Source organism: Aquarana catesbeiana, linkage group LG12 (genome assembly GCF_042186555.1).
Source record: "Aquarana catesbeiana isolate 2022-GZ linkage group LG12, ASM4218655v1, whole genome shotgun sequence".
Classification (NCBI taxonomy): Eukaryota; Metazoa; Chordata; class Amphibia; order Anura; family Ranidae; genus Aquarana; species Aquarana catesbeiana.
Window position 1 is genome coordinate 184,770,406 of NC_133335.1, and position 26,328 is coordinate 184,796,733.

The following is a 26,328-nucleotide window of genomic DNA, read 5'->3' on the forward strand; positions in this document are numbered from 1 at the left end:
TTCAGCGTCATTATTGGCACCTTTCTTTCTATAGGCAAAATGGCGATTACCCTATTTTCAGATGATAATTTGCGGTAGCCGAAATTTTGGTGCATCTCTAAATTGTTTAACCCTTTCATGACTAAGCCTATTTTTGAAATTTGGTGTTTACTAGTTAAAATACGTATTTTTTGCTAGAAAATTACTTAGAGTTCCCAAACATTATATATATATTTTTTTAGCAGAGATTCTAGAGAATAAAATGGCGATTGTTGCAATATTTTATATCACACGGTATTTGTGCAGCTGTGTTTTAAATGCAAATTTTTGGAAAAGGGACACTTTCATGAATTTTAAAAAATCCAAACAGTAAAGTTACCCCAATTTTTTGTATAATGTGAAAGATGATGTTACGCCAAGTAAATAGATACCAAACATGTCACCCTTTATAATTGCACGCACTCATGGAATGGCGACAAACTACGGTACCTATGAATTTCCATAGGTGATGCTTCAAATTTTTTTTACGGTTACCAGGTTTGAGTTACAGAGGAGGTCTAGTGCTGGAATTATTGCTCTCGCTCTGACGATCGCGGCGATATCTCACATGTGTGATTTGAACACCATTTACATATGCGGGCGCGACTTCTGTATGCGTTTTCTTCGCTGTGCGAGCTCGCGGGGACGGGTGCGCTTTAAAATTTTTTTTTTTTTTTTTAATTTATTTCATTTATTTTTATAATTATAAATTGTTAAAAATTTTTTTTTTTTTTTTTTTTTTTTTTTTACTTTTATTGTTGTCACAAGGAATGTAAACATCCCTTGTGACAGTAATAGGTGGTGACAGGTACTCTTTATGGAGGGATTGGGGGTCTAAAAGACCTCCGATTCCTCCTTTGCACTTCAAAGTATTCAGATCGCCGAAAACGGCGATTCTGAACGCTGTATATTTTTTTATAACCGGCGCCATTGGCAGCCGAGTAAATGGGAAGTGACGTCATGACGTCGCTTCCGCATTTACATTGAGGAGGCTGGAACGAAGCCACCCACAGCTTCGTTCCAGCCCGCCCCCAGCCGCCGAAGGCAGCCGATTTGACACCGGGCCTCCCGATCGCACGGGAGGCCCGGTAAGAGCGGCAGGAGGCGGCGGGAGGGGGGGGGGATGTCCCCTCCCGCTCCTCCGGTATAGCAGCCGAGAGGCTTTTAGCCGCATTGGTTGTTATACTCGGATAGCCGATCGCCCGCTGTAAACAACGGTACCGGGATGATGCCTGCAGCTGCAGTCATCATCCCGGTATAACCCCGGAAAGCCGAGTACGCAGATCTGCATACGGTCGGCGGGAAGGGGTTAATGGACATAAATAATACATTTTTCTTATGTGTTTTGTCACAAATGTGCAGTGCCAACTGTTTAGTTTTACAGGCGAGAAACACATTAAAAATAATTCATATCCTGGTCCCGTGAAGTAGATTAAACAGCACAGTGCTTGTGCTGCGTATTCTGCCCCTCTCTAAACTGTAAAAAACATGGCTGATCCTGCCACTTCCTGTATCCCCCTCTCTGCACTGACCACGATAATTGGGGCTGCTGAGCCCTGAACACCGTGGTCAGAGTACTTCCTTTCGTCATCGGCAGATCTCCTCTCTGCTCTCCTCTCTCCCCCCCTCCTCCCTGCCTGTCAGCTCCGTGTCTGTGTCTCTGTTTCCGTCCCCCTCCGCGCCGCTATTATTAAAAATAAAAAACCTACAATGGTCCCTGCCCTCTATTATAGGCAGGTATATCACACTATGTAAGCTTTTTTCTAAAAACAAGGATTGCAAATACATTTTTAGAGGTATCTTAAGGCCGGTCACAAGACTCGCGGCCGCTTTACATCTCTAAAACAGGGTTTCTGCGGGAGGGGCTGAGCGGCCATGTGACCGGAGATCTCGGCCCCTCCTGCTGTATCCATGTATCGGAGCTGTAATGCGGGCGAGTCACGTGACCGCCCTGATGATCACCCTAAATAGGTATTTACAATCCTCGTTTTTAGAAAAGACTTACACAGTGTGGTATGCCTGCCTATAATAGAGTAATTTATAATTCTGAGTTAACAAACAGTTTAACCTTTCAATTTATCGTTCGTTCAGCAAACATTTTTCCAACCTGTCTCTTCAGTTTTTTGGTCCTGAAGAGTCAAAAAACTATTTATGCCCATTACCTTGATGAAAAACGAACGATCCAAATGACAGATTTAGAAATGATTTTTTGTCTAGTGTATGGGGACCATTAGTATTTGCATTTGAGGAAAGCAATTCAGCTAAAGCTGGCTATACACTAGTAAAATTTTGAACCACAATTCTTAAAAACATTCGTAGGAAAATTCTCCGTGTATTGGAGCCTGGGTTCACACTGTAGCAATACGGAAACCAGCGCGATTCCACCGCCGATTCCCGCATCGCATCTCTCCCACAGGCAGTTCACAGCCCTCTGCGAACCTCTGCGGGTGTCAGTACAATGTTAATGACACCCCCAGATCGGTTCACAGATCGCAGTGCAAACTGTGGATTCAGACAGGAATCGGGTCGCATGAGTGAGAACACACATGCGTTCCGATTCCAGTGCAGGAATAAAAAAAAAGTCCCTGCACCTTTTTTGTGCGAATCCAATGCGAGTTCAGCCATACAAACTATATGGCTGAACTCGCATTGCGCAGACATCGCATGTGATTGGCACTGAAGTGCGGGTGCGGATCGCACGCGATGTCTGTGTTCGCTACAGTGTGAACTCGGGCCTAATGTCGTTCAAAAGCAGTTCATGATTTCATTTGCTTTTAACCACTTCAGCCTCGGAAGGATTTACCCCCTTCCTGACCGGGCCATTTTTTGCGATATGCCACTGCGTGGCTTTAACTGACAATTGCGCGGTTGTGCGACATTGTACCCAAACAAAATGTATGTCCTTTTTTTTCCCCCACAAATAGAGCTTTCTTCTGGTGGTATTTGATCACCTTGGTGGTTTATATTTTTTGCGCTATAAACAAAATAAAAAACGTCAATTTTGAAAAAAAAAAAAAACATTATTTTTTACTTTTTGCTATAATAAATATCCCCCCCCAAATTTTTTTTATCAGTTTAGGCCAATATGTTTTCTTCTACATATTTTTGGTAAAAAAAAATGGCAATAAGCGTATATTGATTGGTCTGTGCAAAAGTTATAGCGTCTACAAAATAGGGGATATATTTATGGCATTTTTATTATTTTTATTTTTTTTTTTTTTTTTACTAGTAATGGTGGTGATCAGCGATTTTTAGCAGGACTACGACATTGCGGCAGACCAGACACTTTTCACACTTTTTTGGGACCATTGGCATTTATACAGCGATCAGTGCTATAAAATGCACTGATTACTGTGTAAATGTCACTGGCAGGGAAGGGGTTAACACTAGGGAGCGATCAAGGGGTTAAATGTGTTCCCTGGGAGGTGTTTCTAACTGTGGGGGGATGGGACTGACTGGAGGAGAAGACATATCGCTGTTCCTGATCACTAGGAACAGCAGATCTCTCTCTCTCCTCCCCTGTCAGAACTGGGATCTGTCTGCTTACATTGACAGATCCCCATTCTGGCTCTCTGTGGAGCGATTCCGGTTGGCTGGCGGACATCGCGGCCACGCGCATCGGCTCCGGCGTCGTGTCGCGGGCGCGCGTGCCTCCCACAGCTCTTAAAGTGCCCGACGTACACCTATGGCGGTTTGCCATGTTTGGTTTTGGAATGAATGGAATTTACTGAACACAAATTTGTTCATTCGAGAAACATTTTCCATCCTGCTGCTTGGAACCTTCCCGTCGCTACGGCTGACGATGAACGTCGATTTGACTCCACGAATGATTCGAAAAGGGAACAAACGTTCTTACAATGAAGAATGTCGAACAAATGTCTACTCGTGTATAGCCAGCTTTAGTGATCCTGCATGGCTAGCTGTGCATACCACGACCGTACTCCCCTCCAACTCAACCTCCTATCATTACAATCGCGTAACAATTCGGTAGTATTTAATGTAATTGCACCCATAAGGATGGTACTTCCAGTGCAATACATCAATAAGGCGCTTTTATCTTATTAGTGATAAGACGAGAATTGCTTTATAGCTGTATGTACCATAATCTGCAAAAGCATTTCCTCTTTTTACCTTTTTAATTACAGAACTCTAAAGTTGGTACAAAAATATTGTGGCATAAAAAGATCATTTGTAAGTGGACCTGTCATTGTGAAATAGGAGGTGGTCCAGTATTATTCTAGTCCTCCCATGTTATCCAGAATAAGTAAAGAGACCCTGTCACCTACTAAAAAAATCTGCAGGTTAAAGCACAGAAAAAAGCAAAGATTTGAAATGCTATCTTGCAGCGTTTTTTTTTTCCTTTCCATAAACTATTTTTATGGACTGCAATGTGCTTCCAAACCGAATCTAAGAACTCTCTGTGCTGGCCCAGCTCCTCCACTTCTCTACATACCCTTTTATGTAACTGCCAGGGGACAATACTATAAAGTGTCTGACATCACATTAAAAATGGTGGCACTCAGCAGTAGTTTCGGGAATTAGGATTTCTCTATTACAGGTGAATAACATACCCAATATATAAACGTAACCACTTGCTGACCAGCCGCTGTCATTATACTGCGACAGGTCAGCTCGTTCCCGCAAATCGCTGTAGGTGTACGTCGGCTTTTTTAATCACTTGCCGACCACTGCACGCCGATATACGTCGGCACAATGGCAGCGGTGGGCAAATGGGCCTACCTGTAAGTCCCCTTTAATTGGCGGGGTTAGCAAGCACGCACGCGCGCGCCCGCTGCGTACAGCGTGACCGTGCCCGCGGGACCCTCAGACTCAATGTAAACCTATGTAAACAGGGCATTTCCCCTTGTATCATGCCGGTGATCACTACTCCTTGTCATCGGGAGCAGTGATCGCTGTCATGTAGGGCTGGGAAAAAAATCGATTTAAATCTTGAATCGAGTTGAGAGGTCAAATCGATTCAAAATGTAAGCAAATCGATTTTTTTAGATTTTTTTTTTTTCACCGCGCCGGTCCGGAGGCACTGCGGGCATGAGTTTTTTAGGCGAGGCCGCGGCTTCGGCCTAGTCCGCGAGGCCGGGCGCCGCGGACTAGACCGAAGCCGCGGTCTCGCCTAAAAGCTCATGCCCAAAGCGCCTCAGGACCGGCGCCGTTTCCAAAGAAAAAAAAAAAAACTCGTGAATCGAGTTTTTTTTTTTAAGAGAATCTCCCAGCCCTAATGTCATGTGAGTTGTAGCCCAATCCCCCCTACAGTTAGAATCACTCCCTAAGACACACTTAACCCCTTGATCGCCCCCTAGTGTTTAACCCCTTCTTTGCCAGTGTCATTTTTACAGTAATCGGTGCATTTTTATTGCACTGATCGCTGTATAAATGTGAATGGTCCCAAAATAGTGTCAAAAGCGTCCAATGTGTCCGCCATAATGTCGCAGTCCCAATAAAAATTGCAGATCGCTGCCATTACTAATAAAAAAAAAAAATCAATAATAAAAATGCCATAAAACTATCCCCTATTTTGTAGACGCTAGAACTTTTGTGCAAACCAATCAATATACGCTTATTGCGATTTTTTTTTTTTTTTTTTTTAATCAAAAATATATATATAGTAGAATACATATCGGCCTAAACTGAGGAAAAAATAGTTTTTTTAATCTTTTTTTGGGGGATATTTATTATAGCAAAAAGTAAAAAAAATTGCTGTTTTTTTTTTTTAAATTGTCGCTCTTTTTTTGTTTATAGCGCAAAAAATAAAAACCACAGGGGTGATCAAATACCACCAAAAGAAAGCTCTATTTGTGGGAAAAAAAGGACTTCAATTTTGTTTGAGTACAACGTCGCATGACCGCGCAATTGTCAGTTAAAGCGACGCAGTGCCGAATCACAAAAAGTGCTCTGGTCAGGAAGGGGGGAAAGTCTTCCGGGGGGAAAAGGTTAAGAGCCATAGCAGGCGCGAGTGCCCGCTGCACTGCGGGGGAACTGGATGCGCGTGGCCAGTGGCCGTGATGTCTGCGGGCCACCCGCGGTCATGGTAACGAGAGACCAGAGGAGGAGTCGCCTAGGCAGCCGAGAAGCACAGGACAGGAAGTACCTCCAAAAAGTCCCCCCCCCCAAAAAAAAATTACATGGCAAATGTGGCATGTAAGGGGAACTCTTCTTTAAGAGCTGTACTAAGGCAGAGTGATGCAATGTTTTCAGGAAGTTATTTGCAGCATTCTGCCAGCCCCCCACCAGCCATGATCTGTCTGCATTGCATAGAAAAGCACAGAGACCCGGTGATTATATCACTGGGTCTAAAATAAGGTATACTATAAAAATGGAAAGTTTTGATTATAAAAAATGTTAGCATATTAATGAAAGGGGAGGGAGGAACCGTGGGAAGGCAAAACATAAGCATATTTAAGGCGCCTTTCACACGGACGACTATTCTGCCGCAGTTAAAAGCATGTTTTTTTTTTTTTCTGTGAAATTCAAGACACCAGGCACTGCGATCAGCTGCAATTGTACAGTGCGATTAGCTACGGTTGCGATTAGCTGCGGTTTGCCATTTCCATAGCAACCCGACAGGGTACCGACTCATATTGAATGGGGATCCGACTTGGATCCCCGCCAATACCAGGCACTGTGTTTGGTATGAATCTTGAAGGGGAGCTCCACGCCAAATATTAAATAAAAAACCGGTATGGGTTCCCCTCCAAGAGCATACCAGGCCCTTCAGTCTGGTATGGATTCCAAGGGGCATCCCGTACGGCGGCAAAACGGCATGAGGGTCCCCCCAAAATACATACCAGACCCTTATCCGAGCACGCAGCCGGTCGGTCAGGAAAGGGGGTGGGGACGAGCGAGCGCCCCCCCCCCTCCTGAACCTTACTAGGCCACATGCCCTCAACATGGGGGGGTTGGTGCTTTGGGGCAAGGGGGAGCCCTGTGGGCCCCCCCCACCCCAAAGCACCTCGTCCCCATGTTGATGAGGACAAGGGTGTATGAACAAGAAAATCCCGGACTGCTGCACTCTGAAAAATGATCATCTTTATTCCATCTTTATTCCATGATAAAAACAACAAAAGTCATCCACACAGACAGGAGATAGCGATAGCTAACACGTTTCACATGCAAAGATGCTTACTCATAGCTTACTCATCTGCGGACGGGGGGGCTTATCAGATCTGATCCCGGCCCCCCACCCTATGTGAATGAGTATGGAGTACATCGTACCCCTACCCATTCACCTGGGGAAAAAAAGTATCAATAAAAAAACCAACGGCCGGGGTTGTCGGGAAGAGGCCCTTGTCCTCATCAACATGGGGATGAGGTGCTTTGGGGTGGGGGGGCCCGCAGGGCGCCCCCCTTGCCCCAAAGCACCAACCCCCCCATGTTGAGGGCATGCGGCCTGGTACGATTCAGGAGGGGGGGCGCTCGCTCGTCCCCACCCCCTTTCCTGACCGACCCGGGTGCGTGCTCGGATAAGGGTCTGGTATGTATTTTGGGGGGACCCCCATGCCGATTTTTCGGCGTAGGGAATTCCCCTTAAAATCCATACCAGACCGAAGGGCCTGGTATGCTCTTGGAGGGGAACCCATGCCAGTTTTTTATTTAAATTTGGCGTGGAGTTCCCCCTCAAGATTCATACCAAACAGTGCCGGGCATTGGCGGAGATCCAAGTCGGATCCCCGTGCTTGTCGCTCATTGGGAAAGGAAAAAACATTTTTCCTTTCCCGATGAGCAGCTCGGCGCTGTTATCCGCAGCTGACACAGTGCACTGCGATTACCTGCGGTTATGTGCGGATAGCTGCGCTAAATCGCTCCTGGACGCAGTCAATTCTATTTTTTCTATCGCACCAAACTGCATGTAATCAAAACGCAGCTAAACGCAGTGTGTAAATGGGGCCATAGGAAAGCATTGCGTGCTTTTAGCTGTGGTAGAAAACTAGAAAATCCGCAGCTAAAAGCACCAATCTATCCGTCTGTGTGAAAGGGGCCTAAGTTCAGTATTCAATTAAGGACCATCCCTATATTAATAATCGGGTGTCAACTCTGTAATCTGTCTGTCCGCCAATTTTATTACTTATACATAAATGTCATAAGGGATTAGCAGTCACCCAGCTGTTATTAAAAATGCTGTACAGCCATTTAGCAGCGTGGGGACTTTGGCTCTGGAAGACATAATGAGCCAGCATTCAATGTTTGATTGGCATGAGCAATCCATACAAACAGAGCCGTACATAGAGGCGGCATTGCCTCCAGTATTTCTCATTGTGGTGGGTTTTATAGATTTATTTCGATATTTTTGCTAATGCAGTAAGCGCTGCATAATCGTATTTCTGGTTCCAAATATGTGTGTGAAGAAGTAATATTTTTACTTTTTTTTTTAATTTCCTACAATCTGATTGGCTTGTGCACTGATTTGGAGGATCTACAATTATAGTGTGAGCCAGTGTCAGCAGTTTTAATCATTAAGGGCCAGTTCACACCATAGAAATGCAGTCCGGATGCATTCAAGATGGTTTCCTGCATGTGCGTTTTTGACGCGTTCCAGTGCAGTTTTGATGCGTCTTTGATGCAGTCCAGTGCTTTTTTTTTTCCCCCCTCTTTTTTCTTAACCTTAAATAAGGACATGTGTGTTCCAGTGCGTTTTTGGTGCATTCCGGTGCGTTCTAGTGTGTTTTTACAGCATTCCAGTGTAAGAAAAATGCAGCACGTTCTCCTTTTTTTTTTTCTGGGACTGGAACGCACTGGGACTGCAAGGACTGGTTTGAACGATGTATAACCTACTTTCCATGCGTTTTTGATGCAGCCCTGGACTACATGTAGTGTGAACTGGTCCTAAAAATAAGAGTTTTGCAGAAAAATATGCAAATAAAAAAAAGCCTGGTATTATCTTTATAACAAGCAAACCATACAAGTGTAAAGCTGGCTATGTAGTGTGCAGAAATGCGCTCAGTGGGGGGCCCTCTCGGGGGGGGCCTCCCACCCAACATCCTTTTGATGGAAAAGTGTCAGCTGACAGCAGCTGCATCCAATCAGATGCAGCCTCTATTTGAGTACTTTGACAGCCAGCAGGGTCAGTTGTTAAAATCCGGTAACCACGGTGGGAGATTCGTCCATCTGCACTGTAATAATGTGGATGAAGGAGGAATCTGTTTGTTTTTTTCATTTCATCAGTCCATTGACTGAGCAAAAAAAAAAAAAAAGACGATCATAGTGTATGGTCAGCTTCAAAACTCTATATAAATATGTTTGTTCCATTTTATGTAGGAAATTTTAAAAAAAGTCTTTCCTGAAAGAAAAATTGAGGCTTTGATGGGTAGTTTCCTTTCTGCAAATTCTAGATTACTGGCACCATGCTGACTGCCTTGCTTTAGAGTCACTGCCCTCTTTAGTACCACAATGTTGTGGTTGCACTTTACTCCTCCTCCTATATCAATGCAGGTTTGTGGAGAGTACGCGGATTATGCATTTTACTTGTTGACAGTATACCATACTTAGTAGGTGTCTTAATCATAATTTTCCAGCAAAGGTGCTGATTGCATTGTCTGACATACAGACATTTGCAGCTGCAGAGGAACTTCAGTCCCCGCTTTAATGGCAATCCTTCTCCCGCTAGCTCCCCCCCAAATCAATCCCATTACGGCACAGGCGCAGATATGCCTAAGCTCTCTGCTTGGCCTTCGGGTTCTGGCAGAGGAACTATACAAAAGTCATTATCGCCTAAGTGGCAGCCGAATTCCTAGTCTTGAGTCACACATCCCTCCTTTTTATAGTTTAAAAAAAAATACTTTTCTTTTCTATATGGCTTCAAGCCAATCCAGGATACAGGATACCCTGTACTCACAGTATGTCCTCAGTCCTCTGGGTTTAACCACTTGCCTACTGGTCACTTATACCTCCTTCCTGCCCAGGCCAGTTTTCAGCTTTCAGCGCTGTCGCACTTTGAATGGCAATTGCACGGACATGCAACACTGTACCCAAGTGACATTTTTATCATTATTTTCACACAAATAGAGCTTTCTTCTGGAGGTATTTAATCACCGCTGGGTTTTTTATTTTTTGCTAAATAAATGAAAAATTTTGAAAAAGAAAAAACGTTTTCATAGTTTGTTATAAAATTTTGGAAACAGGTAATTTTTCTCCTTCATTGATGTGCGCTGATGAGTCTTCACTGATGGGCACTGATAGGCTGCACTGATGAGGCGGCACTGATTGGCGGCCACCAATCAGTGCCGCCTCATCAGTGCCCATCAGTGCAGCCTATCACTGCCCATCAGTGCAGCCTATCACTGCCCATCAGTGCAGCCTATCACTGCCCATCAGTGCAGCCTATCACTGCCCATCAGTGCAGCCTATCACTGATTGGCGGCACTGATAGGTGTCACTGATTGGCAGCACTGGTGGGCACTGTTTGGACTGCACTGATAATCAGTGCCCTGATTATCAGTGTACATGTCCCTTTTATAGAAGCCAGTTATCGGCTCTCCTCTCCTCTCCTCATGCTGTCACCATGAGGAAAGGAGTGCCGATAACCGGCTTCGTTTTACATCTGTGATCCGCTGTGATTGGACATAGGTGATCACGTGGTAAAGAGCCGCTGATTGGCTCTATATCTCAATCTGTGATCAGCAGTGTCCTCCAAACACTGTGATCTCAGAGCGTGCCGCCCGCACTCAGCATATATGATGGCCTCCCAGAACTAGCCGTCCACACTGTAGTCGTCATTCAGCTATAGCGCGGACGGCAAGTGGTTAATTTTTTAAGATCTCCATGGAGACTGTTTGGAAAAAAAGAAGTTGAGCTTTAAAGGCACAATTTAATGCAGTTCTGTAATAGTAACTATATCATTAGATGTATTTTTATATGCAAGTAATGTAAGTACCAGACTTTGACCTGGTAACATGTTGCCTCTAGCAGTTCTTGTACAGCAGAGCTGGAGTGTGAGAGGACGCAGCACAGATAAAAAAGAAGCACATCTGACAATAAGTATGAATGGAGTCTGAATGGAGGAAAGAGCAGAGTGACATAAACATGAACTCATCACTGTGCTGCTTCTCATTTCACTGTCCAGTCACAGGCAGGAGGCGGGACCAGGACTGTACAAAGAGGAACTGTGTTCAATGATGCTTGCCGAAGACTGATATCTAGTGGCAGAAAAAAGTACTACAGGGGAAATCTCTGGTTTGAAAAAGAATTTTGCAGCAAAGGCTCTTTTTTTACCATTTTATCTTTTAGTGGGGCTACATTTATATTTTATTTTTAGCTGGTGTTCTGCTTTTAAAAAAAAATGGTACATGTAGCATTTAAAAACCATTTTTTTCAGGTAAATAATACAGTAATGGCTTAAAAAGGATACTGAAAATCAGAGATTTGTTTTCCATTTTAAGGGAGAACCCGTCTGATCAATCCAGGCCTTATACTAGACTTTGATCTTCTGCTTCTGAAAATAGCATGTGTAGGCGTACAAGTAAATGTATTGTAATAACGGAAACCCGTTATCCCGCCTTCGTTGTGTCATTTGTGGATAATATAGGCTTTCAAGCTTTATTAGTAAGAGCATAAGTATAGACAAGAAGCTATATGAATAATCTTGGAAACCATGGAAACCTGGAGACACTTCTGTGTGTTCTACAGCAATCGGATGACTTCATCCATAAGTTTGGATAGTTCACGCAATAAAGCGGTAGTACGCTATAGACGAGATTTTTTTTTTTTTTTTTAATGCAACCCCCCCCCCCCCCCCGCAGGTTTATGGCATAATGTGCTAATATGCATTGCATACATTTAAGGCCAGTTCACACCATATGCAGTCCAGTGCGGACTTTACTGCCACTTTAACCACTTAAATACCGGGCAGTTTCACCCCTTCACCCCTTCCTGCCCAGGACAATTTTCAGCTTTCAGTGCTGTCGCACTGTGAATGACAATTGCGCGCGCAAACTAAATTTTTTTCATTTTCTTCCCACAAATAGAGCTTTCTTTTGGTGGTATTTGATCACCACTGGGGGTTTTATTTTTTACTAAACAAACTAAAAAAGACCAACATTTTTGAAAAAAAAAGTTTTTCTTCGTTTTCGGTTATAACATTTTGTTTTCTCTTTCACTGACGGGCACTAATGAGGCGGCACTGATGAGGAGGCACTGATATATAGAATTGATGGGCAGTGACAGGCGGCACTGATGGACACTGACAGGCGGCTGTGATGGGCACTGACAGGGGGCTGTGATGGGCACTGACAGGCGGCTATGATGGGCACTGACAGGGAGCTGTGATGGGCACTGACAGGGAGCTGTGATGGGCACTGACAGGCGGCTATGATGGGCACTGACAGGGGGCTGTGATGGGCAATGACAGGCAGCTGTGATGGGCACTGACAGGCAGCACTGATTGGCACTGATAGGCCGTACTGATTGGTACTGGTAGGTGGCACTGAGTGGCAGCACTAATAAGGTACTGATAGGTGTTACTGAAGGGCACTGATTTGCACTGTGGTGGGCACTGATTTGGCACTGATAAGTGTGTTTATTAGTGGGGCACTGACTGGCAGCTGGTGGGCACTTATTTGCAGCTGTGGTGGCACATCTGATGGGGCTGTGATGATAATCGATGTGCTGATTATCAGCACAGACCCCCCCTTTGACAGGGAGAACCACCGATCGGCTCTCCCTGTCAGCGTGAACCGTGGAAAGCCAATTACCGGCACTTCCTGGTTCGCGGGATGATCAGCTGTGATTGGTCACAACTGATCACGTGGTAAGGAGCCTCCGTCAGACTAACACACAACACCTCTGATCGCCACGCTGCGCGCCGGCGTGTTGTCCTGCTGGACATCATATGACGCCCAGTCAGGATAACAGAACCACCACCCGGCTGTCATTCTGCTATAGGCCGGGAGGGAAGTGTCTAAAGAGACTTTTGTTTCTAGAAAATTCATTTATACAAAAATATTGCCATAGGATTATATGTGCAAACCTGTGTAAACCTTATATGTGTAAAACCTAATGTGCTACTAAACCCACAACAGTAAACTCAGTCTGTATATGCAGTAAAGCATGCTTGTTATACTCACTTTGGAACCTAAGGGGTTAATCCTCCGCATTGTGTAAAAAGGCTGTTTGATCCTGTATGCATAGATCTTCCCTCTTTTGCAATGCCCCCAAAACATGTCCGGATAAGACAGAGTAAATGGAGTCAGGCTGCACATGCTCAGTTTGGTGTGTATTGCTAGAGAGTTTTTTTTTTTTTTCTTAGGAGAGAGCATGTGATCAGCACAGGGCCAATGGGCACTGTCCAGACAGAGGGTCAGGGGTCCTGCATCCGGATAGGACAGCCAGTGCAATATGAAAACTCCTCCTACAAGCTTTAACCAGACACTGATAGAAGTCACAAGACTGCTATATACTGCTGATAAAAGGTATTTAGCAGTTTATATTTAATAAAATAATTGCATTTCCATGTTCTGTGTACTGTGGGAGACCAGATATAGTGAATGCAGGGTAAAACCCTCCCTTGTGTGACATTCAAAAATGCTGAGGCCGTTGCTGGCCACCGTCCTATTGGGTGTAACGTCAGCGGCCCCAGCACACTCAGCTGTCGCTCAGTCTATCTCACTCATCACTATTTGCATGGAGCTTGAATGTTTTCCCTGCAGTCATGTGGGTTTCCTCTGGTCAGGACACTACCTGCATAAAGCTTTCATGTGCTTGTGTGGGTTTCCTCCCACACTCCAAAGACATGCTGTTAGCTTATATGGATCTTGTTTAAAGTGATTGTAAGGGTTCGTTTAAAAAAAAAAAAAAAAAAAAAAATAACAAGCATATCATACTTACTTCCACTGTGCAGCTCGTTTTGCACAGAGTGGCCCCAAACATCCTTTTCTGGGGTCCCACGGCGGCTCTCGCGGCTCCTCCCTGCATCAGCTAACCCCCTAGGAGAAGCGTTCTCCCGGGGGGGTTACCTTGCGGGCACACTCCCGAGTCCAGCATTCAGCGTCTATAGAGGCCGAATGCAGGACTCGGCCCCGCCCCCCGGCGCCAGCATCATTGGATTTGATTGAGAGCAGCGGGAGCGAATGGCTGCACTGCTATCAATTTATCCAATCAAGAGCCGAGAACCCCGGACAGAGAGACAGCGCATCCCCGTGGGTCAAGTTCTAGGGCTCAGGTAAGTACAACGCGGGGGGGGGGGGGGGGGGGGGGCGGTCACTGACAGGTGTTTCTTCACCTTAATGCATAGGATGTATTAAGGTGAAAAAACACAAGGGTTACAACCCCTTCAAGTTGGCCCTAGTATGTGTATGTATGCATTAGAGATGGGGACGCGGGACTGCGAGAGCCGCCGAGAGAGGCCGAAAGCCGCCGAGGAGCTCACAATCGGCAGGGGATCGGCGTATAACACGCACCCACGATTTTCCCCTGATTTTAAGGGGAAAAAAGTGTCTGTTATACGCCGATATAAACTGCTAAATACCTTATCTCATCAGCAGTATATAGCAGTCTTGTGACTTCTATCAGTGTCTGGTTAAAGCTTGTAGGAGGAATTTGCGTTCTACTCTGACTGTCCTATGAGGCTGCAGGACCCCTGATCCTCTGTCTGAACAGTGCTGATTGGCCCTGTGGCGATCACATGCTTCCTCCCAAGAGAAAAAAAAACTCTCTAGCAATACACCCCAAACTGAGCATGTGCAGAGTGACTCCAAAGGATTGATCGACTCGTGTACAACCAGCTAAACCATACATGGATCGAAATTTGGCCAGTCCCTGCTGAACTGTACAAATTTAAAATCATGTATGGCTTAAAGTGTTCCTAAACCCACAACAGTAAAATCAGTCTGTATTTGCAGTAAAGCATGCTTGTTATACTCACTGTTATAACCAAAGGGCTTGTTCACACCTGCCTAAATTGCTAACGCTCCTATAGCGTTTATATGGCGTTAGTGTGGGCATCAAACAGGCGTCAATGAGCTTTAGTATGGGCATTAGACCGGCGTTTTACAAGCATTAATGAGGAGTTAAAAATGCTCCCCAAATGCCCTATGGGCAGTTTTGAAGCGTTTGACGAGCGTTAACCACTTCAATACCGGGCACTTTCGCACCTTCCTGCCCAGGCCAATTTTCAACTTTCACTGCTTTGGGGATGGGCACTGATTGGCATTTCCCTGTTGGTCTAGGGTGTCATACCTGGTGGTCCTGGGTGGGCATCCGAGGGGGGGCTGTGCTAATAAAAAATCAGCACAGACCCCCCCTGTCAGGAGAGCAGCCGATCGGCTCTCCTCTACTCACGTCTGTCAGACGCGAGTGAGGAAAAGCCGATCAACAGCTCTTCCTGTTTACATCGTGATCAGCTGTGATTGGACACGGCTGATCACCTGGTAAAGAGTCTCTGTCAGAGGCTCTTTACCTAGATCAGAATTGCGATGTGTCAGACTGACTCACCGCAACAACAATCGCAGCGATGCATGCCCCCGGCTTGATATCTGGCGACATCATATGACGTCCGGTCAGGATATCACAACCACTTTGCTGACGTCATATTGCTATATGGCGGGTGGCAAGTGATTAAAACTGCTCCACAATTGCCTATTCCATTACAGTAAATGAACGAATCTTAACGTCCTCCCCTTTTACTGTCCCCCAATCCATTTGCTGATCAGACAGAGCCTTTGGAGTGACTCTGCACATGCTTAGTTTGGTGTGTATTGCTAGAGTTTTTTTTTTTTTTTCTTGAAAGGAAGTATGTGATCGGCACAGGACCAATCAGCACTGTCCGGACAGAGGGTCAGGGGTTCTGCAGCCTCATAGGACAGTCAGAGGAGAATTAAAACTCCTACAAACCAGACACTGATAGAAGTCACAAGACTGCTATATACTGCTGATGAGAAAAGGGTTTTTAGCAGTTTATATTTACTAAAATAATTCCATCTCCATGTTCTGTGTACTGTGGGAGACCAGATATAGTGAATGCAGGCTCCTGGGTTTAGTAACACTTTAAGGTTCTAAACACTAAAATGTAACAGAATATGCAGCCCAGTGATATCTGGTATCCCAATCCCAGTCCTGGCGATTATTTCTAGCAGCGCCTTTGTCATGTAATGACATGGACCTGCATACAGATTTGGGTTCAGTGAACTGTTTGTCGGAACTGGCAGGACAAAAGATCACTGGACCGAGGGTTAAGGTAAGTTTTTGTGGATGTCAGAACCTTTAAAAATGCAGGGCCCTTTCACACTGATCAGTTTTTCTTCAGTTTATGCCTTACTAAGGACCTGTTCACACCATATTCAATCCAGTGCTTCTTTTTTTTTTTTTTTACTGCATCAAAAACGCATGGCAAAGTAGAACTTGCTGCATTTGTTTCTGCACTGGACTGTACTGGAACGTGGTGAAACGCATCAAAAACGCACTGGAACACAATATGTCCTTATTTAAGGTTAAAGTGTAACTAAAGGAAGAACTTTTTTTGGAGAGCGTGCAGAAGGATTAGAATGCTTGTCAGTTTTTATTGCTGTCTGTGCCCTCCGTTGGGGAGATTCATCCTCTCTATTTGTCCTGTTTAGCATTATCATTGACAGTGAAAGGAAAAGAAAATCCCAAATTTTGGGTTGTCCCCAGAAAAGTAATAGAAGGGGAAATTTTCCAATGGGGACGCTAGTTCTGGTGACCTGGGGAGCCCCAAGGGATCCCCTTAATTTGCAGAGATTTCTTTTCACTTCCTGTTTGGCTATGGGACAGGAAGTGAAGGGAAATCTATGCAATGAGACACAGATTGCGTAAAAAAAAAATCACTAAGCGTTAGCGTTGCGCTGATCCAAAATTGAAGCCTCATGTTGAGTCAGGAGGCGTTTGAAGCCTTTCAACGCCTCCTATTGAAGTCTATGGTAACGCCTCGCAAATGCTCTGGCAGGCAGTTGAGGGGCGGTTGCGGGGCATTAAGATTAGTTCATTTTGGCTACTCTCACACTGGGGCGTTTTTCAGCCGTTAAAGGGCTAAAAATAGCGCCTGAAAAACGCCTCCCCTGCCACTCCCGTCCTGCTTTCACACTGGAGCGGTTTGCTTGCAGGACGGGAAAAAAAGCCCTGCAAGCAGCATCTTTGGTGCGTTGCCGGAGCACTGAATACATCGCTCCTAAAATGCCCCTGCCATTGAAATCAAAGGCCAGCGCTGCCGAAGTGCCCTCAAAGCATTTTGGCAGCAGCGCTGCGAACCCTTTTTCAGCCGCTGGGGGGTTTAAAAGCACCCCGCTATCGGCGAAAAGCGCCGCTAAAAATACGGTAAAGCGATGCCAAAAATAGCGGCACTTTACTGCCGACGCCTCCCCCCCGCCCCAGTGGGAAAGTACCCTTACTGTATAGGTGTTTATGGAGCAGTTTTAACGCTCGTCAAACGCTTCAAAACTGCCCATAGGGCGTTTGGGGAGCATTTTTAACTCCTCATCAAAGCTTGTAAAACGCCTGTCTAATGCCCATACTAAAGCTCATTGACGCCTGCCTGACGTATGTACTAACGCCATATAGGAGCGTTTGTTGAGCGTTAGAAATTTAGTCAAGTGTGAACAAGCCCTTAGAAAAAAAGAGGGGAAAAAATGCACCAGACCGCATCAAATAAGCGCATTCAGAAAAGCATCTGGAACGCATCCGGACTGTGTTTCCATGGCGTGAACTGGCCCTAAAAGCGGAAGAAAAATGCATGACCATTAAATCCTATGGAACTCTTTACACAGGTCAGTTGCGTTTTTAAAAGTCCTACGTGGTGCATTTTGGTGCATGTTTGGTGTAAGTAAAAAAAAAAAAAAAAAAAAATCGCACCTCCTCATTAAAATAACTGCTTGCCGACCGCCGGCTGTCATATGACGGCCAGGTGGTGCAGCTCTCGTTGCGGGAGGGTGTCATATGTCGCCCTCGCCTTCCCGGCCCACCAGGGGGCGCGCGCACCGCCGGTGGCAATCGTGCGCGCCCGCCGTGTCACTGGGGACCCGATGTGCGTGCCCGGCGGCCACGATGTCCCCTGGGCACCCGCGATTGCCTGGCAACACAGCAGGACTGTAGATCTGTGTATGTAAACACGCAGATCCTCGTCCTGTCAGGTGAGAGGAGACCGATGTGTGTTCTCAGTACAGAGGAACACCGATCAGTCTCCTCCCCTTGTGAGTCCCCACCCCCTACAGTTAGAATCACTCCCTAGGAACATAATTAACCCCTCGTTAACCCCTTCCCTGCCAGTCACATTTATACAGTAATCAGTGCATTTTTATAGCTGTATAAATGTGAATGGTCCCAAAAAGTGTCCGATCTGTCCGCCGCAATATCGCAGTCACGATACCGCCATTACTAGTAAAATAAATAAATAAATAAAACGCTACAAATCTATCCCCTATTTTGTAGACGCTATAACTTTTGCGCAAGCCAATCAATATACGCTTATTGCGATTTTTTTTTTTTTTCACCAAAAATATGTAGAAGAATACATATCGGCCTAAACTGAGGAAAAAATTTGTTTAAAAAAAAAAACAATTGGATATTTATTATAGCAAAAAGTAAAAAATATTGTGTTTTTTTTAAAACTCGTCGCTCTTCTTTTGTTTATAGCGCAAAAAATAAAAACTGCAGAGGTGATCAAATACCACCAAAAGAAAGCTCTATTTGTGGGGAAAAAATGATAACAATTTCAATTGGGTACAGTGTAACATGACCGCGCAATTGTCATTCAAAGTGTGACAGCGCTGAAAGCTGAAAAAATGGCCTGGGCAGGAAGGGGGTGAAAGTGCCCGGTATTGAGGTGGATAAATGGAAAACGCATTAAAAAATGTGGCAACAATGCTCCCGTGGTTGCATTTTTGAAGCGTTTTTGAGTACCGTCCTTTTTTCACGGTACAGAGCGCACCGAAAACACAAAAACACAAATGAGTTTTTATGGCGTTTTTGTAACCTAAAGGTAACAGCGAATCTTTATTTTTTTTTTTAGTTCAGGTCCGCTTTAATAAGGAAGTGTCAGATTCAGCTCGCTGAGCTGCGGCTAAAGCTGGAGATTTGTAGCTCGGATTTAAATGGTTCAGTATTGCTGTATTGTGAGCGCTCTCCTTCAAGAACTCTTGACTTTTCACTTTTTAAATGGCGCATCTGTGAGTATGAAAACACACTTCTCCCATCCTTCCCCATACAAAAGAGCTCATACTAGAGTGCTTTCTATGCTTTTAATACACTCCTATTGAAGCTGCAGCTTTTTATAGGAGCGACGTGCATCAAGTGTTGCTTTGAAGTGCATCCGTCTCTATTATGTGGGCTAATAGGATCCATCTGCAGCTTCCCTCTTGGCTGGGTCTCTAAAAGCAAGCTGGAGAATTTTGGGGCAATGTCAAATGGATGCATTCGAGTTCTGCAATTGTATGTATCTATTAAAATTCCATGAAAGACCGTATTCTCAAAAGCATTTGTTGAGAAATAACTAGCTCAGCATTGCCTGGAGGTGAGTGTTGGCAAGTTACATATCGATCGTTGTTTGACGAAGAAGCATTTTGAGATTCTGGTCAAATCTAGCAAACACTGTTTAAGCCACTTGATCGCCAAAAGGTTTTACCCCCCCCATGACCAGGCCATTTTTTGCTATACAACACTGCAATCCTTTAACTGACAATTGCACTGTCACTTTTTAAATGACGATTGCGCCATCTCTTTTTAAATGACAATTGCGCGGTCGCTGTAGCCAAGTAAAATTTGACGTCCTTTTCTTTTGGTGGTATTTGATTACCTCCTGCTGTTTTTATTTTTTGCACTATAAACGAAAAAATACCGACAATTTTTTGAAAAAAAAAAAAAATATATTTTTTACTTTCTACTAGGGCTGGGGAAAAAATCGATTTAAATCTTGAATCGAGTTGAGAGGTCAAATCGATTCAAAATTTAAGCAAATCGATTTTTTTTTAGATTTTTTTTTTTTTTTTTTTTTTTCACCGCGCCGGTCCCGAGGCGCTGCAGGCATGAGTTTTTAGCCGAGGCCGCAGCTTTGACCTAGTCCGCGGCTACGGCCGGACGCCGCGGACTAGGCTGAAGCCGCGGCCTCGCCCAAAAACTCATGCCCGCAGCGCCTCCAGACCGGCGCTGACACTGCGCCGGGCCTGAAGAGCTGCGGGCAAGGAGTTTTTAGGTGAGGCCGCGGCTTCGGCCTAGTCCGCGAGGCCGGACGCCGCGGACTAGGCCGAAGCCACGGCCTCGCCCAAATGCTCATGCCCACAGCGCCTCCGGACCGGCACGGTTTCCAAAGAAGAAAAAAAAAACTCGATTCGGATCGTGAATCGAGTTTTTTTTTTAAGAGAATCGAAGATTTTTTTTTTTTTTTTTTAGAAAATCTCCCAGCCCTACTTTCTACTATGAAACAAATCCAATTAAAAAAATTTAAGTTTCTACATCCATTTAGGCCATATATATTTGGTAAAAAAAAAATCCCAATATGTAAATAACCTCCAAAGGTGGGATTTTATGGGCAATAAAAAATATACATAGGAAATGTATACATATAAAAATTGTAATCTATTATGGAAGAATATATTAAAAAGATCTCATATTGGTGATACAACACATCATTGAAATATTGTCAACATTGCACACTGGATGAATAAAAATTGCAAACATTGCACGTAGGCTATATTGAACCATAAAGTGGTAAACCACTTTTCAAATAAATTACAATTTTTATACGTATAAATTTCCTATGTATATTTTTTTTATTGCTCATAAAATCCCACCTTTTGAGGTTATTTACATATTACCAAGGGATGGTGGCAATCTACATGTGTGACCTTATGAATCACCAAATTATCCCAAAAAGAAATCCCAATAGACGTATATTGATTGGTTTGCACAAAAGTTCTAGCATCCAAAAACTATGGGATATATTTATGGAATTTTTTATATATTTTTTTCTAGTAATTGCAGCAATCAGCGACTTATAGCGGGACTGTGATATTGCGACAGAGAAATCGGACGTATAACTGACACTTTTAACACTTTTTTTTGGAACCTATGACACTAATACAGTCATCACTGCGCTAAAAATATGCACTGTCACTGTACTAATGACACTGGGAGGGAAGGGGTTAACATCTAGGGAGATCAAAGGGTTAAATGTGTGGCCAACATGTGTTACTGTGTATGCTGTGTAGACCCCCCAGCAACAATAGATCCCCCCCCCCCCAGCAGCAATAGACCCCTGCTGGCAAAAGTAGATCCCCCGGCAGTCAGCATCAATAGACCACCCCAATAGTAGATCCTGCAACAACATAAGAGCCCCAGAATAACAATAGATCCCCCAGCACTACACTCCAGCTACAATAGATCCCCAGAATCAGCATCAATAAACCATCCAGCACAATTATGTAACAAATATATCACGCTGACACCCGAATAGACAGCAGCCAGCACAGCAATAGAGAAAATGCAAAACTAGTGATTATAACAATTGGGCTTGTGAAAAAAATTCTGCACGGCTACAGAATTCAAAAACTATATAAATAACTGTTAGTGCTCATATTCTATAAATCTATGAACAGAAATAATGATCATATATATTATATACAGTAATAATGTCCGTGAAAAGAGTCCATATAGTGCAAAAAATGAAAAGTGACTGACATCTGGGGTGCTCCTTAGACGAAACGCGTCAGAACGAGCTCTGCTGATGTCATTGCGTTGCTTTTATTCATGAATACGCGCGCTTGTTTTACTCTTCCCAAATGTGAGTGTTCAAAAATGTTTTACATTAAACTTAGTATACCTATGGGTTTAAACTATATGGAGTTTTTAGTTTCCTTCTCGGTTATACTGCATGTTACATGGTTAAAGACACATCCCACAAGACTTGTAGACACTGGTCTTTCTAAGCGGAGCTCGGTTGGAGCCCTTTTCAGTATATGGAAGTATCTCCCATCTTGGCATAAACCATACGTGCAGATGATCCATCCTCTGGTGTTTACACCACAAAGCTTGGCGACTCATTGGGCATATGCCCATTTGGGTCCACTTGTTCCGGTAAGCCTTCCTGCAATTGGTTGTGGCTGTCTTTCACATCTATTTATGTCTTAACCACTTGCCGACCGCCGCACGCTGATATACGTCGGCACAATGGCAGTGGTGGGCAAATGGGTGTACCTGTACGTCCCCTTTAATTTGCAGGGCTAGTGGGCGCGTGTTCACCGCCGGCGGGGCACGCCGCGTACTGCGTGACTCGATGTCCGCCTGTGTCCCGCGATCATGTCACGGAGCGGCAGAACGGGGAGATGCCTATGTAAACAAGGCTTTTCCCTGTTCTGCCTAGCAACATAACAGAGATCTACTGCTCCTTGTCATCGGGAGCAGTGATTTCTGTCCTGTTGTAGTGAGCCCACCCCCCCCACAGTTAGAATCACTCCCTAGGACACACCTAACCCCTTGATCGTCCCCTAGTGTTTAACCCCTTCCCTGCCAATGTCATTTACACAGTAATCAGTGCATTTTTATAGCACTGTTCGCTGTATAAATGACAATGGTCCCAAAATAGTGTCAAAAGTGTCCGCCGCAATGTCGCAGTCACTATGAAAATGGCAGATCGCCGCCATTACTAATAAAAAAAAAAAAAAAAAATTAATAAAAATGCTATAAATCTATCCCCTATTTTGTAGAAGCTATAACTTTTGCACAAACCAATCAATATACGCTTATTGCGATTTTTTTTTTTTTTTTACCAAAAATATGTAGAAGAATACATAAACTGAGGGAAAAAATTGTTTTTTTTATATATTTTTGGGGATATTATAGCAAAAAGTAAAAAATATTGCTTTTTTTTTTTCAAAATTGTTGCTCTTTTTTTGTTTATAGCGCAAAAAATAAAAACCACAGAGGTGATCAAATACCACCAAAAGAAAGCTCTATTTGTGGGAAAAAAGGACATCAATTTTGTTTTGGTGTAACGTCGCACAACCGCGCAATTGTCAGAGCGACTCAGTGCCGAATCGTAAAAAGTGCTCTGGTCAGATCCTTCCGGGGCTGAAGTGGTTAAAGGACTGTTTTCCTATCAGATCCAGTCTTGTCATATAAGATCGCAACTTTTCAGTTTTTGCACTATATGGACTCTTTTCACGGACATTATTACTGTATCTATGATTATTATTTCTGTTCATAGATTTATAGAATATGAGCACTAACAGTTATTTATATCGTTTATGAATCCTGTAGCCTTGCACCATTGTTATAAACCATCCAGCACACCCCAGCCCCCCTTTGCCATTACATACTTTCTGTGCTGGAGGTGCTGGAACTGCGTTCCGCCACGTTCCTGCTTAAAAAAAAAAAGCTCTGCTTTTGAATTGACTGCTTTTATAGGTTTCCTTTGAATATTGACATCATTTTTTTTGGTAAACCTGCAGGGAAGTGTTCTTATTTTCGTTGATCTATTAATCATAGTTTTATGACATGATGTTATATTTCAGTGCAGCATATCTTGTAAAGCAATTAATGAGTAAAGCTCAAAGGGAGCGGTGTGTACTTGCCAATATTTTTGGATGAGATCCCGAGGCACAACTGGCCAGAAATGCTTGCATATGCCTTAAAGGGAATGTGTAGACTTTTCAATATGTTTTTAAATGCTGTATGTATTAAAGAAATCCGATTGAAATAAATGATATTAATTTGTGATAGTGTTAAAAAAAAAAAAAATTCCTCTTGCATATAATTTGTACTCGGGGTCTCTTGCAGACAGTCCAGGAAAGGTAAGGGAGAAAGGCGGAAAAGTGATCAGGGGTGTGCCGTGGTCACGAGGTCAGTATGCCTAAAAGGGGGCATACCCCAGAAGTAATTAGTGAGTAAAGAAAGAAAGTAAAACAAAAGGGGAATGGGGGGTAGGATAACGTGAAAATAAACATTGATGGGATGAGTGAATTGAGGGCAGGTATAGGGCGAGACTCCTCCTACAAATTAATGTGCACTATCTGTGCTTTCTAAAAATAATTCCGGAAAATACCTTTTTTTTTACAGCGCCGCTGAGCGCTCACGTGATCTCCCGCTCTCCACCCGGCTGACGTCAGCGGGAAATCTAAGCCCCTCCCTCTGTAGTGCTCAGATCAGGGAAGGAGAGTTCCGGTAGGTCACGAGTGCCCAGCGATGCTGTAAAAAAGGGTATTTTGCAGAATAATTATTTAAAAAAAAAAAAAACAGATACTGCACTTTATATCTTTTTGTAAGAGAGGGGATTGCAGGATTTCTCAGTAGTGACTTTACAACCACTTTAGGCCCCTTTCACACGTGCTGTCCAATTAGGTCAGTTTTTCAGGTGGACCTGATCGGACCCTCCATTCAACCCTATGGAGCTGCGGATATCACGGGACACATGTCCGCTGACATTCGCCGTTATTCGATCTGATCCTGTCTGCAAAATCCAGAAGGATGGGGGTCCTATTTTCCATCCGACTGGTCGGATCGGATATGATTACCGGCACTTAATGATTACATGTGACCGGCTGTAATTGGACACAACCGATCACATGGGTAAAGAGGCAAGATCGGGATCGGGCCGTGTCCCAGGGACACAGCGCGCCTGCGATCGCCGTCTGGGCGGCGTCATATGTTGTCAGCCCAGAATGAGAGGGGAGACAGTTAAAAAAAAAAAAAAGACTTATCTGCTCTGTGCAATGGTTTCTGGGGTCCCCCACCTGAGCTGCCCCCTCCTCCTCGTCTCCATTTTCATCCGGTCTCCCCACAGAGGAGAGCAGGACTGGGTCCACTTCAGTAAGCAGAGACAGGCCTGTCATCTGCCTGCTCAGCGGGGATCAGCAGAGCGATTCCCCCCCACTGAACAAGCGGATCCCCTCCAACAGAGGCGCTCCTGTGAAAGGTGCCTTAAGGTAAAAATCCCTTCCTATTGGTTCCCCCCAACACTTACGTGCTCCATCTTCCTTTTCTCACCGGAGACTATTAGAGCCTCTGGCTCTAATCAGGTGCTTAAAAAAAACTACTCCCCCACATTGGAATCCATAGTCCGGCACCACTGATATTTAGGGAGTTGGCGCCCATGCACCCTCTATGGATGGGCCGTCACTGCTGTATAGTGTGTACTTGTCTCAAGAGCACTGAGTGTCTTTTTTGTCTTCTGCTTCATTCCTCTGCTATCAGCATGAGTTACTTCTCACTGGCATGGCTAAGCAATTAGGGTCAAAGGCCTAGAGGTCATGCACCAAGAGATTTGGATTACATATCAAAATGTCCTCTTTTCTGAACTATCCCAGGCCTATTGTTAAATGGCCAGATCTGCCATGTATGATCTGACAGGGGGCATGTCAGAGATCTTCTGTTCCCAGTGATCGGGAACAGCGATCTCTGTCATGTCCCAGGCAGCCCATCCCCCCTACAGTTAGAACATGCTGAGGGAACACATTTAACCCCTTGATCGCCCCTTAGTGTTAACTTCTTCCCTGCCAGTGTCATTTTTACATTGATCAGTGCATTTTTCTAGCACTGATCAATGTAGTAACGTCACTGGTCCCGAAAAAAGTGTAATTTGGGGTCAGATTTGTCCATAGCAGTCCTGCTAAAAATCGCCGCCATTACCAGTAAAAACAATGAGGCTCTGTTCACATCTGGGCATTGCTATTTTAAAGGCGTTTTTCGGGCGTTTTTTCCAGCATTTTTTTCGGGCATCTTTGCAGAGTTTTTGTACAGGCGTTTTCGAGGTTAAAAAGTCACCAATGTAAAAGCAGTAAAACGCCTGTAATCTGCCAAAAAAGAAGCTCCTGTACTTTTTTTTTTTTGAACGACGGACCTTTTGCTTCAGGCGACAGAATGCTCAGATGTGAACAGGGGCCATTGAAATGAATGGGATTTGTCTTGTTGGGCGTTTTTATGGCTGAGGCTTACAGCAGAAAACACCCAAAAATGTGAACAGAGCGTAAAAACGATATGCTCAGGTGTGAATGCAGCCTAAAAAAAAAAGTAAAAGTCCCAACATCTATCCCATAGTTTATAGACGCGATAACTTTTGCGCAAACCAATCAATATACGCCTATTGCAATTTTTTTACCAAAAATATGTAGAAGAATATATATTGGCCTAAACTGATAGTGTTTTTTTTTTATATATTTTTGGGGTATTTGTATTATAGCAGAAAGTAAAAAATATTAAAAAAAAATTTTTTTAATTGTCACACTTTTTTTGTTTATAGCGCAAAAAATAAAAACCACAGAGGTGATCAAATACCACCAAAAGAAAGCTCTATTTGTGGGAAAAAAAATCACATCAATTTTGTTTGGGTAAAACGTCGCACAATTGCGCAATTGTCAGTTAAAGCAA

General features: G+C 44.1%; 1 protein-coding gene across 3 annotated transcripts in view; it reads left to right on the plus strand.

Moving 5' to 3' along the window:
* ELMO2 (engulfment and cell motility 2) overlaps positions 1 to 26,328 on the plus strand; it is a 155,084-nt gene that overhangs the window by 65,731 nt on the left and 63,025 nt on the right. The window contains exon 2 of one of the 3 annotated variants that reach the window (XM_073606297.1): positions 13,274 to 13,436. The exons of the other annotated variants lie outside the window; for them this stretch is intronic. The gene's annotated coding sequence lies outside the window, so the exon portion shown is untranslated. The remainder of the gene's footprint in view (positions 1 to 13,273; positions 13,437 to 26,328) is intronic. 3 annotated transcript variants of the gene reach the window in all.